Here is a 14,141-nt window from a genome sequence, read left to right as displayed (position 1 = left end):
GAATGACTAAGATGGGTATATAACCCATATTGGTCTCATGTTTCCCAAAAAACGACATTTAAAGCCTCCAAACGGCTCGGGAATTTTAGGACTCGAAAAACTACCAAAAATAGTAAATTGTGCTACAAATAAAGAAACTGAAAAAATGAAAGAAACAATGGTGGGGGTCCAAGTGGAATAGGTGGGTGGCCACCAATATCCACCTAGATCATTCCTCCCCTCTTAGGAACCAATGGTCCCCATTGCGTTCAGTTCCTCCATGAGATGAGGAAACTTTTGTTGAACTTGGTCCCTGGTGAGCCACTTTCCCTGGTGAAGGAGTTGGCTTGCTTTGAAAACTTGATATACTTGGATCCTTTGCTATCGGGTGTTCTTGATCTCCGTGTCCATGCTTTGATCAGTTGTGACTTGTTCGAGGCAATTTGGATTTAACTATGTAGGTGTGAGCTATTCTACAATGTCTGATGTGTTTAGTAATGCTGGGAAGCATGGTCGAAGGCAGTCCACATTGAACACTGGGTGTAGGCCAAGGAATGGGGGAACGCTGAGCTCAAATGAATTATCTCCCATAGCATTGGTAATTGCGTAAGGACCATATCTGAGTGGTATGAGTTTTCGATAGGCTCAGGTAAGGCGTTCCTTCAACAAATGCAACTAGATTTTGTTACCCACATGAAACTTGTGTGGCACTCGATGTTGATCATGTCGCTGCTTGTACTTGGTATTTGATTTCTCTAGAATGTGGTGGACTTGCTGTAGGATATGTTGGATGCACTCAATGAAGTTGTTTTCGTTATCGAATTCAGACTGAACATGAACCAAATCTTCCTGAGTAGATGCAAATGGTATGGCCACATCAATGGGACATAGTGGTAGGAATCCCATGCCCACCTGAAAAGGGTTGTGGCCAATCGAGCTATGGAGAGCCTGATTATAGTTGTGATGAACATAGGGGAGGCTCTAATCCCATGTACATGGATGCTTCAAGTTCTACATGCGCATAATTTGTATAATCATCTTATTGATGACCTCTGTCTGGCCATCAGTTTGGGGAAGTGAAGTTATAGACTTAGTGAGCTTGGTGTCCATCATCGACCATAGACTGGACTAAAATATACTAAGGAACCTACTATCCCGATATGAGATGATAGACTGTGGGATCCCAAAGTGTACCCACACTCATTAAAAGAAGAGTTTAGCAGTGGCTTCTATTGTGATATTCTTCTTGTAGGCCTCCATAATGGCCATCTTCAAGAATTTGTCTACGACCACAAAAAAATAGTCGTTGCCATGCTTAGTAGAAGGAAGGCCTGACATGTAATCCATGGAGATGGATTCCAAAGGTCGACTAGGGGTAGGTAGTGAAGCATAGAGGCCTTGCTTCTTGATCACTGGTTTGGCAATGGCATAGGTAGTGAAGGATTTGATGTACTTCTCGACATCCTGTCGAAGATTCAGCAAATAGAAATACTTTTGCAGTACTTACACCATTTTCTCCACCTCAAAATTTCCAGTGACCTGACTATAGTGCACTTCCAAAATCATCTTGGCACGCTCACTTGAAGGAACACAAAGGTGTCCTAGGCGGCATAACAGGTCATCCTCAAGGTGAAAATTTGGAACTTGCTGACCCACCAAGAGCATCTGGTATGTGTGGCCAAATTATGAGTTGCTTTTATAGAGAAGATGTCGATCATAAGTCCTGTGCCCACAAGAGTTGAGCACGGTGGTTAATGCTATGATCAGTGGTTAGCTGAGGAAGTCTACAACATTATTGGTGCTACCCTTCTTATACTTGATATTCAAATGGAATTGTTGCAAGTATGTGGACCACTTATGATGGAGATAATTTTGCAACTTACCTTGTGTCTATATGAACTGCAAGGGTTCGTGGTCTGTGTGGATGATTGTTTCCTTCCCCAAAATGTGATGCTTCCATTTTCGGTAGGCATGCAGAAAGGAATACATCTATTTTTCATAAGTGGGATACTTTAGGACTGTGTCTGAAAGTGTCTCACTGTGATATGCCACTGGATGCCCCTGTTAAGAAAGTACTGCCCCAATAACATAGTCAGAGGCATCTGCCTTGATCTCAAATGGATGTTACAAGTCTGGTGATGTGAGCACTGGTGTAGAGCAGAGGAAATGTTTCAACTCTACAAATGCCTTCTCTTGAGATTCAGAACAAAAGAATTTTTCTTTCTCTCCTCCCTTGGTGACTTGACTCAAGGGCCAAGTGATATGAGAGAATCCCAACACGAATCTACGGTAGAAATTGGAAAGACCCATAAAGTTGCGGAGCTCTGTCAGAGTGGTTGGGGTTGGCCAATCCCGAATGACTTGGATCTTGGATGGATCCACATGCACCCCCCATTCATCCATAATGTATCTCAGAAAATGAACCTAGGTCATGCCAAAAGGGCATTTCTCTAAATTGGCACATAGCTTGCGTTGCCGCAGTGTTTGGAGAACCCGTCGGATGTGGTGGAGGTGTTCTTCCCAACTCTGGCTGAAGATCAGGATGTCATCCAAGTATACCACTACAAATGAGTTGGTGAATGTCTGTAATATTTCATCCATCATCCTCATGAAGGTTGTAGGAGCATTCATCAACCCACAAAGCATAACCAACCATTTGAAAAGGCCCTCCTTGGTTTTGAAGGAAGCCTTCCACACATTAGAGGGTTCAATTGATACTTCGTGATATCCGACTTCAAGTAGATCTTGCTAAAATATTTTGTCCCCTTGAGTTGGTCCAGAAGGTCATCAATCTGTAGGATCAGGTACCTATTCCAAATAGTGATATTGTTGAGTGCCTGATAGTCAATACAGAGTCTCCAAGTCCCATCCTTCTTTTGTAGCAACACGATCGGGCTCCCATAGGGCAATGAACTTGATCGGATGTGACCTTTCTGTAGCAGCTCCTGAATATACCTCTTGATTTTGTCATTTTCTGGAAAAGAGTGCCAATAGATTGGTCCATTTGGCAACGACAAACCTGGGGTCAGATCAATGGAGTTCTTGACCTGACAATGTAGAGACACCCCTGTGGGGGAGGTGAAGATGTCCTCATACTCCTCCATGACCTTGTCCATCTATTTTTTGATGCGAAGGTGCCCTATCTGGAGATCATGGCCACCGTCTTCTTCTTTCCCCAAGGGTGTGTCATTAGAAAAACAAATTTCCTGATTTTTGAAATGAGCTTCCTGCATTGTTTTGTAGTAACCAAAGAGATGGAGGTAGGTGGTGCTACCTACGGTATCCTGTACAACTTATTCCCCAAAGTAACAATAACAACACAAAGCCTTGACTCATACACAACATGTTGCTTCCATAAGTATAGTTGGAATAATAATACATCACGAACATCAAGGGTAGAAATGTCACATAATACCTCATCCGTGAAGGGCTTGATTCTATATGGAAGGTGAAACTCCTGGCTCATGCGAAGATCTTGTCCTTGGTGAAGCCACCCAATGGTGCACGATTGTGGGTGTGTTGTGATTGGTAAGCCTAGCCACTTCACGAACTCTACTAAAATGAGGTTCTTTTGGCTCCTATTGTCGATAATGAACTATCAAGGGGAACCCTTTCCCCACATCTGGGAGTGGAAGACGCACTCCTACTTCTCTGGATCTATGGGTTTCTCTTTCTGGATCTTTGTGGTAGCAATGGTGGCATTGGGATTCGCATCGATAATTTTCTTCCATTTTTCATTCCCCTTGTTGGGTTCTCACTCAGATTCAGAAAATGCATCTAATTTCGAAGCCTTCAGCTCAACCACCAGTGACTGCTTGGTCTGACACTCACTTTTGTTATGAGTGGAGCTCTTATGGAACTCACACCAGTTTCCTATGTCCTTCTTTGGCATCGCAGTTTTGTTCTTTGCTTGTAGCTTTGGAAGGTCGTCCTAGGCTACCCCGCCTTGGCTTTGTCCTTTGTTATGTGGTTTTGGGGCACATTTTCCTTGCTTCGGATTCACAGATCCAAAGTCTCCCTTATTCTGTTTAAACTTTTTCTCGATCTTTAACGGCGTATCGGTACGTCGTGCTGAATGAGGAGATGTCCAGGAACTCCATCTCGGCCTCGATGTAACTGTGTAGGAATCCATGGTACTTGAGTACCAAATGTTTCTTAGAATCCTTAATACTCAACTTCGTGCAAAGGGTATGAAAAAAATAGGTAAACTCTGGCACATCTTGGTCCCTTCCCTGCCACAGGGTTTTCCACTTTATGTATTTATCCTCATAACTCCCAATAGGGTTGTGCTACTCCTTGATGGCATTCCAGAATGAGTTCCAAGTGGGTATGGCTAAAATAGTGAGGTCGTACTTTCATCCTTCTTCTCACAGTAGGTTTCCCACCACTCCTTGACATGTGGGGTGGCTTTGAGAAGAGAAAAAGTAAATTTTTCTCGGCTAGAAAAATCATGAACAGAAAAAATCCTTCTAGCAAATTTAACCATTTATCTACGATTTCTGCATCTATTTGGCCCTCAAATATGGGAATGTCAAAGTTTACTTGTACCTTAAAAGGGGTGGAGCCTCCATAGTGGCTGCTGGATGTGGATGCACCACTGGTGGGAAACCGTTGAAGGATTTGGGCAAAGTTACCCATCATCACATACCTTTGTTTCTAGAGGGCCTCCTCGAGCAATATTTTGATAGGATCACCTACCCCCTAGTCTTTCTATTCTTCCCCCATGGGTGACCGTTGGGGTTTGTGAGGCTGATCTTGCAAAAGTTAAACCAAATCGATTCCTAACTCCTTATATCCCGACCTTGTTGGGGACATGCAAATAAAAATAAAGAAAGAGAAGACCGCATTGATACCACTTGTCTGGATTTAAACAAGAATGCAACAATTTACATATAACCATAAATACAAAGATGCAGTAGAAATAACACTTCATTTCATTAAATATCAAATACTGAAATATGCTTACAAAGAGAATGGAAATAAGACTAGCTCGGGTGATGGTAACTTATCTCTAAGAAGAGATGTGGTGGCTAAATGCCTCTGAACTGTGTTACAATGAGGCTCAAAGGCCTATTTATGTTTAGAAACAATGGAAAACCCTAAAAATAAAAAAACATAATGCTAGGAGATGAAGCGCCAAACTATGGGCCCCATTTCGATAAATTAGTACATCAACTTCCCAGGGTTGTAACTTTGGCATACGATCTTTTTTTGATGCGCACAATACCTCGTTAGAAAGATCTATCTGAGGAATAAAACTTTTGAACCCATGCTAATTTCTTTTTGCCAAAAAACATCATTTAGGGCCTCAAAACTACTTCGGAAGTTCAGGACCCAAAAAACTACCAAAAATAGTAAATCGTGCTACAAATAAGGAAACTGAAAGACTAAAAGAAACAATTGTGGGGGTCCAATTGGAATAGGTGGGTGGCCACCAATATCCACCTAGATCAGTCATAAGCTAAAGACAGGTTGGCTAGTCATGTTCCTATGGATATGGATTCTGAAAATAAACATAATGAAGGGGTTGTAGCGAGTGGATTAGCTGTTGAAAATATTATTATTGAACGATTTCTACAATTATACATTTCACATGCCATGGTGTTTGTGCATCAAGCAATGAGAAATCCAAAAACTTGTAGAATATTTGTTGACAAAAAGGGCATAGAAGCCCTTATGAGGTTCTTGACCCTTCCAAATATTCCACTTTCTTCAGAGTGTATATTTGTAGTTGTGCACATTGCTATAGTTTTCAAGGCATTCACACAACAACATTCATTTACCTTGTATCAATATTTTGTTCTTATCTGAGAGAGCATATAAATACCACATTAAATGTGTTGGATCATGTTATGGGGACTAATTTATTAGTTGTAGTAAATGGACTGAACCAGAAATTAGTTTGGTGCTTGTTTGTGGTACAATTTTTTGTCTTTCTAGCTGATGTCGCTAGAGAGAATAGATGGTTGGGAACATTTATGGTAGAGTTTGGAAATGATAGCAAGTATGTGCTTCTTGACATTAGGGTGATACATCGAGAGATTCTATGGAAAGTTGCACTTATTGAGGATTCAAAGGTAGTGATAAAGAAAGATGATGGAAATATTTCCAACAATGTCACTATTGATTTGGACGTGCGTGCAAGTGAGATTGATGATCACTTGGAAACTTTTGTTGGACATTATGTGGATCTTATTTTGAATCAAAATGGAGAGTCATCTGTTTGGAATTTTGAACCTCAAATTTTTGATATGATATATTTACTCCATGATATTGGTCACCATGCATGGATTCAAATAAGGTTAAACATTAATTCCTATGCCCGAGGACAACAAGTCTATGCTCATCAACCACAATCTTCTCATTTCAATGAAGGCTCCTCTAGAAGAAAAAGGGAAGGAAATAAGAAAAATTCACTCCATGCTTTTTGTTATGAGATATTAAGGTCATTGTCATTTCATATAAGCCATTTTTTTACAACTATCACTTATAATAAGTCAGATACACAAAAAAACATAGTTTTGGTAGATTCAAAATTCAAAATTATCCAAAATGAAAAATTTTATGCATGGGATTTTATCACATCCAACATAAAAATACTCATCTAAAATGTTTTATAGAATAAGAAGAAAAATAAAATAACGAAGCCATAACCAAAACTTATGCTATCATAGTTGATTAGAAGAATGAGTTGCAAGAGATGGACCACAAAGAAAAACACCTGTCTATGAAATGCCAAATTCAAAATTATCCAAAAATAATAGGATTATGAATGGAGTATCATCTTATAAGACTGAAAAAAAACATCAAATCAAAAATTCCAAATGAGCTCAATTCAAATCTATTGCACAATAGAAAAAATCCTTATCAACATAATCAAAATTGCAAAAAAAATGAAAACACTACAACCTCATCAAAAGTAGAGAATGCCTACGGTAATGGAGAAAATGATATTCTACTAAAGGTTGACACAGGGCATTGAAAATACTAACATCTTATGCATAAGGAGTATGAAAATACTTTCAAAGTCAATGTAAACACTTATATATGAATTTTGGAAAACAAAAATACAAATTTATTAACAATGACTTACGTAGTCAATGAAATCAGGTAGAAAAAATAACCCCCACCAATGTTCATGCTTCCAAATGACTTGCTAGTACTTGTGTTTCCACTTGGAGAAGTGCAAAATCATGTGCAACAACCAATGGGGCCAGGTTCCAGTCTTGGGTGAGTTTGGTGTAATATAAAAACCCCCACTCCTAGTTGCATAGCTAAAGCAAACTAAATTAAATAATTCTAATGGTTCTCCCATGCAACTAAATCTCGGCACATATATTAGCCTCATTGTGATAAGAAGAGGCTAGTTCAAAAAACCAACATAGATGACTTTCGAATATTAATGAAGAAGGTACAAAGTAACTAAGAAATGCAAATAGGTAAATCTAACCACATATTTATTAAACACCATACCTTGTATTGAACATGTGAAGGGCTTATAATAGAAAATTTAAAACAATCCATGCAATAATAAAACAAATCTACTCCATATTTCATTAACTACAAGCAAGACAAAATCGGGTTGGAAAAAATACCAACAATGAATTTGCACCAATATCTAACTTTTATTATTCAAGCTGCTAAATGGGAATTTATGGGCCTATGGTTCACAAAAATGATGATGGTGGTATTTCGTGGCACCCACCAAGGTTCAATTCCCCTCGATGAATGGAATGTTAAAAATTGGTTGAGTAATAATCAAAGGGTCAAAATATAAGGAGAAATTAACTCATAAACAATAATAGATCAAGACACCGAGTATATTTGGATAACCATATGGGGAATAAAATCCACTCTGTAACATACAAATTTTTTATTTCTCTCATTAACTATCCATTCAATGCATGCTAGAAGACTAACACTCAAACTCTTTAAATAGAGAATTCAAATTAATATACTAAAATGACACATATCCAACATCATGGCTATCAAGAGTACTATGCCCATCACATTGTTCATGTTGATTATAAAATTGTGACCATCTTGTCATAAGTCCACAGTAATACACAAATTAAAAGTTGCATTAAACAAAATCAATCTTAAGCAATCACCTACTACCTAATATAAAAACACAACTAATCAAGTCAGGACAAGTCCATGTCTAGGATAAGGGTGACTTCTAAGTCACATGGTTTGGGTTCAACAATGATTAGGTTCGAACATGTTTTTGCCTAATCGGTCATTTAACCCTTGTAAGCAACTTATTTTATGTGTTTAGGGACATGCACATATCCTAGTTGAAATTGGACAAATAGATCAACCACACAATGGCTTCTGAGTGAAAATGATATTCTTAAAGTGCTAGAGTGTTGTAATTTGAATAAATTCAATTGTAATACTCACGAAACTGGGAATAACATGTTTGTCATAGAATGATAATAGGAAGCATCTTGTAAAAAGACAACAACTTTTGAAAAACAAGATTTTTTGCAGATGGAGTCGTGGTTCAACAATAAATATTGTGGAAAGTTGGGACACACCAAAGTTAAATCCTCAGAAGGCATGAATAAGAAGTTGATGCAAGGGACTTTCCTTGCACAAACATGAGTGAAAAGAACCCTTTCCATGAAAACTTACCCAAAAAATGTTCTTCTATTTATTGGTTTACTTCCCAAGGACCATTTCACCCATGTAAACATGCCAATTATAGTTTCCATCCTCTTCAAATAAAATGTGATACTTTTCCTGAAGTTTATAGGAGGTATTATCAAAATTACAAAATAAAAAAGCATATTTTGAAGTCAAAAATTGTTGCATTGCATAACAAGAATTCCTTCCATTGTGCCAAACATAAGGGTGGCTATTCTAAAAAAATTGCAATGGATTTTCACCTGGTCCCATCCCTTGTATAGACATGCCATTTGAATGAGACATATCAATGAGAATGGAACTCTAGTGGATGGCTTAAAACTCGATTGGCATCACTAATAAACTATACCCTTTGAAAATATAGGGGCTTGTTTAAAAATCACACTTATTACATAACATCTTAGAAGTCAAAACATTGTATATTAACATGGAATGTTCGGGAAAAAAATGCAATATGATTATTAGGATGCTTGCAAATAAGGAAAAATTATAGAAAATAAAATGAAAAGAACCCATAATGCATGAAAGCTCTTCTAAGAAGTGTTAGTCCAGCTCAAGTGAGTCAATATTGAAGGAAACTATCACAAACTATGAGGAATTTCAACCCCCTCCAAATTCAAAATAGGGGAAGCTTATTTTAGCACATTTAATAATTCATAAACCAAATTTGTCTCACAATTTTTATTAATGTGGGATTATTAACTCACTTGCACTCTTTATGTTTATAAATCTTTAAGGAAACAAGATAGAAATAAAAGGCACTAACCTGAAACGTCAAAATACAATCCAAGAGACCAACACAACTTTAGAGCTTTCTTGTGGCCCAAAATAATAAAAATTAGCCTCCAAATCTCATCCTTCTCATAGACTTCCACAATCCTAAACGAGGCCAAGCGCTGTAGGAAGGCTTGAATACCTGACCCATTAGTGGAATCCACATTCTCAATTTTCATCTCTTTTCTCCAAGAATACGAAATCTACTTGTCCGAATCCATGACATATGAAGGGACTACATCGCTATCATTGTCACCAAAACTAGGGAAAATGAATTCCAAAAGAAACATTTATATTTGCTAGCTTGAATAAATATTTAACAGAAAAAGAGATTTTATTGACAAAAAATTATTTTGTGTGGACGAAGAACGTTTAATGATCATAATAGTGGTTAGTAGAGATGAAGATTTAACAGAGACAATATTACCTGTCTAAAAAAAGAATAAGTATCAATTCAAAAACAATATACTAATTAAGTTGATTTGAAGATGATAATTGATATATGCAAAGTAATTCTAGACAAGTTAGATGAAAAACAATAATCTTCTAACTTCATTTCTATGACATACTTGATATGCACTAGTAAAGCTCCATATCAATTGATTTGATGTCAAACATGGGATGACAACAAACAAACTAAGAATAAAAATACCCACAATTCACATAATTTAAGTTTAAGGTGGATAAAGAATCATCAAAATAATAAAATAAATTAACAAGAATTTTTATAAATAAATATTAATTAAAAAATATTCGAGTGCATATATACCTAAGTGAGATCCTCTTGGTTTCAACAATAATTTATTAGAGTATTTTAATCTTGGAGCAAGTATCCCTCGATTTTACAGAGAAACAACAAAGTCAACGTTGAATTTGTTGTTTCTCTATTGGATCGAGGGAGGTTTGCTCCAAGATTATCTAATTCCTAATTTATTCTCTAATGAACAGGGAAAACCACATGAAGGTGGAATCTCTTATGGACCCTCCTCCCACCACATCACTCTCAATTACCCAGTATCCAATCTATCTACTAGAAAATAGTTGAAACCAGCACATTAGGATTCATAAGAAAAACAAAAAATTCATAAAGAAACATATGTGTTTATGTACATAAAGAAACATATAGCAATCATTCATTAGCATATAACATTCATTGATACATTCATTAATCATAAACAAAAAATACTCCATGTCAATAAATTTTATGATAAAAAATATGTTTTGGTAATATGGTACGTGATGTTTTTAATGATATAACTAGCACAAAATTTTCTTTTCTTTTTCTTCATTTTTGAAAAGAATTCAAAAATGACTCCATCAATTGGTCCTTCCCCTTTGGTTCTTCTGGACTTTGTAGCTCTCATTGATGATTTGGTCGTGTACTTACAACGTTGTTGAAGTTGCCGCAAGAGGAGCAGATCATCAACTACAACAAGAAATTAATTTTAAATTGATATTTATTGTTATTATTATTACAAGTATTTCATTAATAAAGAGATTATTAGAGTGTTATTTACCTACTTCAGTAGCATAGGCAATTGGATTAGTTTTAGATGTAGCCATATGTTCCTCTTCTTGTGTAGCCTCATTCTCTACATGCTCTGGAGTTGAAACAAGAAAGGTTATAATTAATACACCATTTTAAATTAAATATTTTTAATAGTAATACATACTACATTTTTTATATCACATGAAATACCTTCATTACCCAGCTCCGGACCACCTTCATTGGGTGCCACTCCACTAACACTATATTGTATTCTTTGTTGCTTGCCTTCTTAAAACAAATAAACACATTACTTTGTGCCAAAAAATAATAATCAATAGATTGCACAAGTCATAAATTATAAGTATTCTTCATTGATTTTTTACTTGTGTGTCGATGAGAGTGTTAGAAGATTGTGTTTGCCTCAAGCCGCTTCTATGTTCAACCAGTACTTGATAGTTGTGCTTGCAAGCTCAAGGTCTTCTTTGTTGGATATATATATATATATATCGATATAGGAACCTATCAATCCGCTTGAAACATAGCTACTAGTAAACATATGGGGATTTATGGCCCATCCTCCTCTCCATAAACTGTCACATTCAAAGGGATTTGAACCTTGGATCTTTCATTTTTCTCAAGACTCACATTACTTCGATCACCAATTGAGTTTCCCCCATGGGACTATAAAAATATGAATTTTTGTTCTTCCATGAAATTAAATTAAAATTGTTAACAATTTATTATTTGGATGTAATTGAACTTCTTATACTCACAATTTGTGTGGTCATTTTGGAGTAACGACTTGGTCCAAGTTTGTGTTGCCCATGTTATTCTATTTTGGGTTATGTGATTTTGGATGTATCTAGGAGCCTATATTGAAAAGTTTAAAGTACGTAATTAGACATTTTAATGATGATAAATAATCATAATTCCATTATTAGAAGTGTCACATACCTTCCTAAGTCAGGTGGTGTCTTTCGTTGTTTTTAGAGCTACTTCTCCTTTGTAGCATTCATGAGGGCCTTCCACTCCCTCTATGGTATCATTGGAGGATGCTCATACTTAGGGTTATTTTCAATATGAACCCTATATTGGTCGCACACATATTTTAAATATTTTATTTCTTTTGAGGTGACCTCTTATTTGCTAAAGGAACCATCACCGAAAAGGCCAACCAACTTGATAATGAGCTCATCTTTTAACTTGGAATTTTGGGCATTCCACCATAAGCATATGGCAGGACCAAAGATATCTAGATTTAGGTCATTCAAGTGTTCATAAAATGTATCAGTTATTGAAAAATGATGTTATCATTAGTTTAAAATAACCACACATTATATGTAAATTTCAATTATATTGTACATAATAATTAAAACACTTCTTAAATATATGGAAACTTTTCTATTTTCACAAGTATGTGCTCATCGTCTACCAAAAAATTAATCGATAGTGATCCTGTGTTAGTGACATAGGTATATCTAGGAAAGCATGCTTCAAGATGTGAAATGTCTCTGTTAGCATTGTTAGCACTCAGTTTTCCCAAGGCTAAGAAAGGAAACCAAAGAGTGAACCTCAAACCAACTTTGGAATTGGTAGATAGCCCTTCCAAATCAGAGAGGGCTCTCTCTAAATCAATCCTCATAGACAATGGAAGTGACTAGAGAATACTAGGGTTTTAGGCTAGTTATCAGCTTAGTAGGGTTTTAATTAGGGTTTGTTGGATAAGAAGCACAGGGTCTAGGAACTACGCCAAGTAGGTCAAAAGATCAGTTGTAGGTATAGAATGAGGCAAGGTAGGTGTAATCAGTGACACACATGGTTTGTCATTATAGTATGGTAATGAGGAAATAATATGAAAGAGAATTAGCGAGCAGATTCACTTATCTGGAAGGAAAACATTTAAATGTTAATCTCAAACAAGACATAACATTGAGATAATGATTTATGTTTAACACTCTAGAGATAAAGCATAAGAAGAAATATGAGTAGCTAGTGAAAGTATCTAAAAATTATATGAATAATAAAAACTAGAGAAAAACAGTGTCACTAACCACAACACATGAATCCCATAAAAATAGTTGCAACTGTATATTATTTCTGCCAATATCAAGTACACTAGTTCAAAAGTATGAGCTTCCAATATCCAACCCTTCCTTTGACTTCATTCTATCTACATATAGATGAAAAACAAGTTTTCCCCTCCAAGGGGTCGAATCCTTCTTCCTAGGAACTGATTACATGATTCTCTCTAACCAATGCCAAAACCTAGGGGAGTTAGAAACCACTTCCCCTTTTAAACTAACTGATTGAGTTTGTCTCTCAAAGCCTTTAATTACAAGATTATTTACTATTTAACCCCTAAAAAACTCATTTACATAAGATGAAATCATAAGGTAACCATTTACATCAGTCTATCTTGACCTTTCACCATTACAAGTAGTAAAACAATCAAATTCACAAAAGTGCAACAAACTAGCAAAAGCGCAACAAAACTTTGGAGGATGATTTGGAGGCCTTCCTAGATGAGGTTTTTGATGAAAAATATATGGATGGAAAGATGAATATGTCCTATACATAATGGAGTCACTAATCCCTACAAAAACCTCCTTCAAACTCCTTAAAAATTGATTTGAATACAGAATTTCCACAAGCGCAGCGAGTGCCTTGAAAAGGTGGCAGAAAGGTGAAAAATAGACACTCTTTGATCAATTTCTGAAAATTTGTGACTCCTCAAGTGTCCCCATGTATTTTTCTGATATCCTTATGCCTTAAGATATCCGAACATGCTTGAAATTATGCATTTTGACCTCCTGAGAAAAAGCATAGCAACTACTCGTTGTGTTTTTATAGACTAATTTCCCTATGTGCACAAAAAACTTCAAATCTTTCAAAAAATGTTTCCTTTCCTTGATTTTTTTCATGCCTTCAGAAAACTAGTGATGCATCAACTAAGATTTTAAGGTTATCCCTATCCTTAAGCTTCCTTAGGGTTCTCTTGAGCTTCTTCTTCATGTTCTTAACCCTAACTTTGCAAACCATGTTTCTAGTGTAGTAGTGTCTTGCCATATTCCTCTGCATGGAAGTATCCCTATTTTCCTTCTTCAAAAGATTCTCTAGGTGCACATCACTTTCTCAAAATAATACTCCTTGTCCTCTTCATTTTTAGCATCCAAGGATTCTGAGGAGAAGAGATATTTTTTGCTTGCTATCCCTTTTTGGCTATTTTTCTGGTTGTGGGCCTCCTAGGGTG

The 14,141-nt window shown here is 36.4% G+C and overlaps 1 pseudogene; it reads left to right on the top strand.

Annotated features, from left to right (window-relative positions):
* Positions 1–5,957: 5,957 nt before the first annotated feature.
* The window catches only part of LOC149251311 (cyclin-U4-1 pseudogene), a 47,641-nt pseudogene continuing 39,457 nt past the window's right edge, over positions 5,958–14,141 (top strand).

This window comes from Pinus tabuliformis, chromosome 7 (assembly GCF_031772625.1).
Source record: "Pinus tabuliformis cultivar Carrire ecotype Pingquan chromosome 7, CPIR1, whole genome shotgun sequence".
Classification (NCBI taxonomy): domain Eukaryota; kingdom Viridiplantae; phylum Streptophyta; class Pinopsida; order Pinales; family Pinaceae; genus Pinus; species Pinus tabuliformis.
The sequence above is the reverse complement of the archived record's forward strand: the minus strand, read 5'-3'. Positions and strand labels throughout refer to the sequence as shown.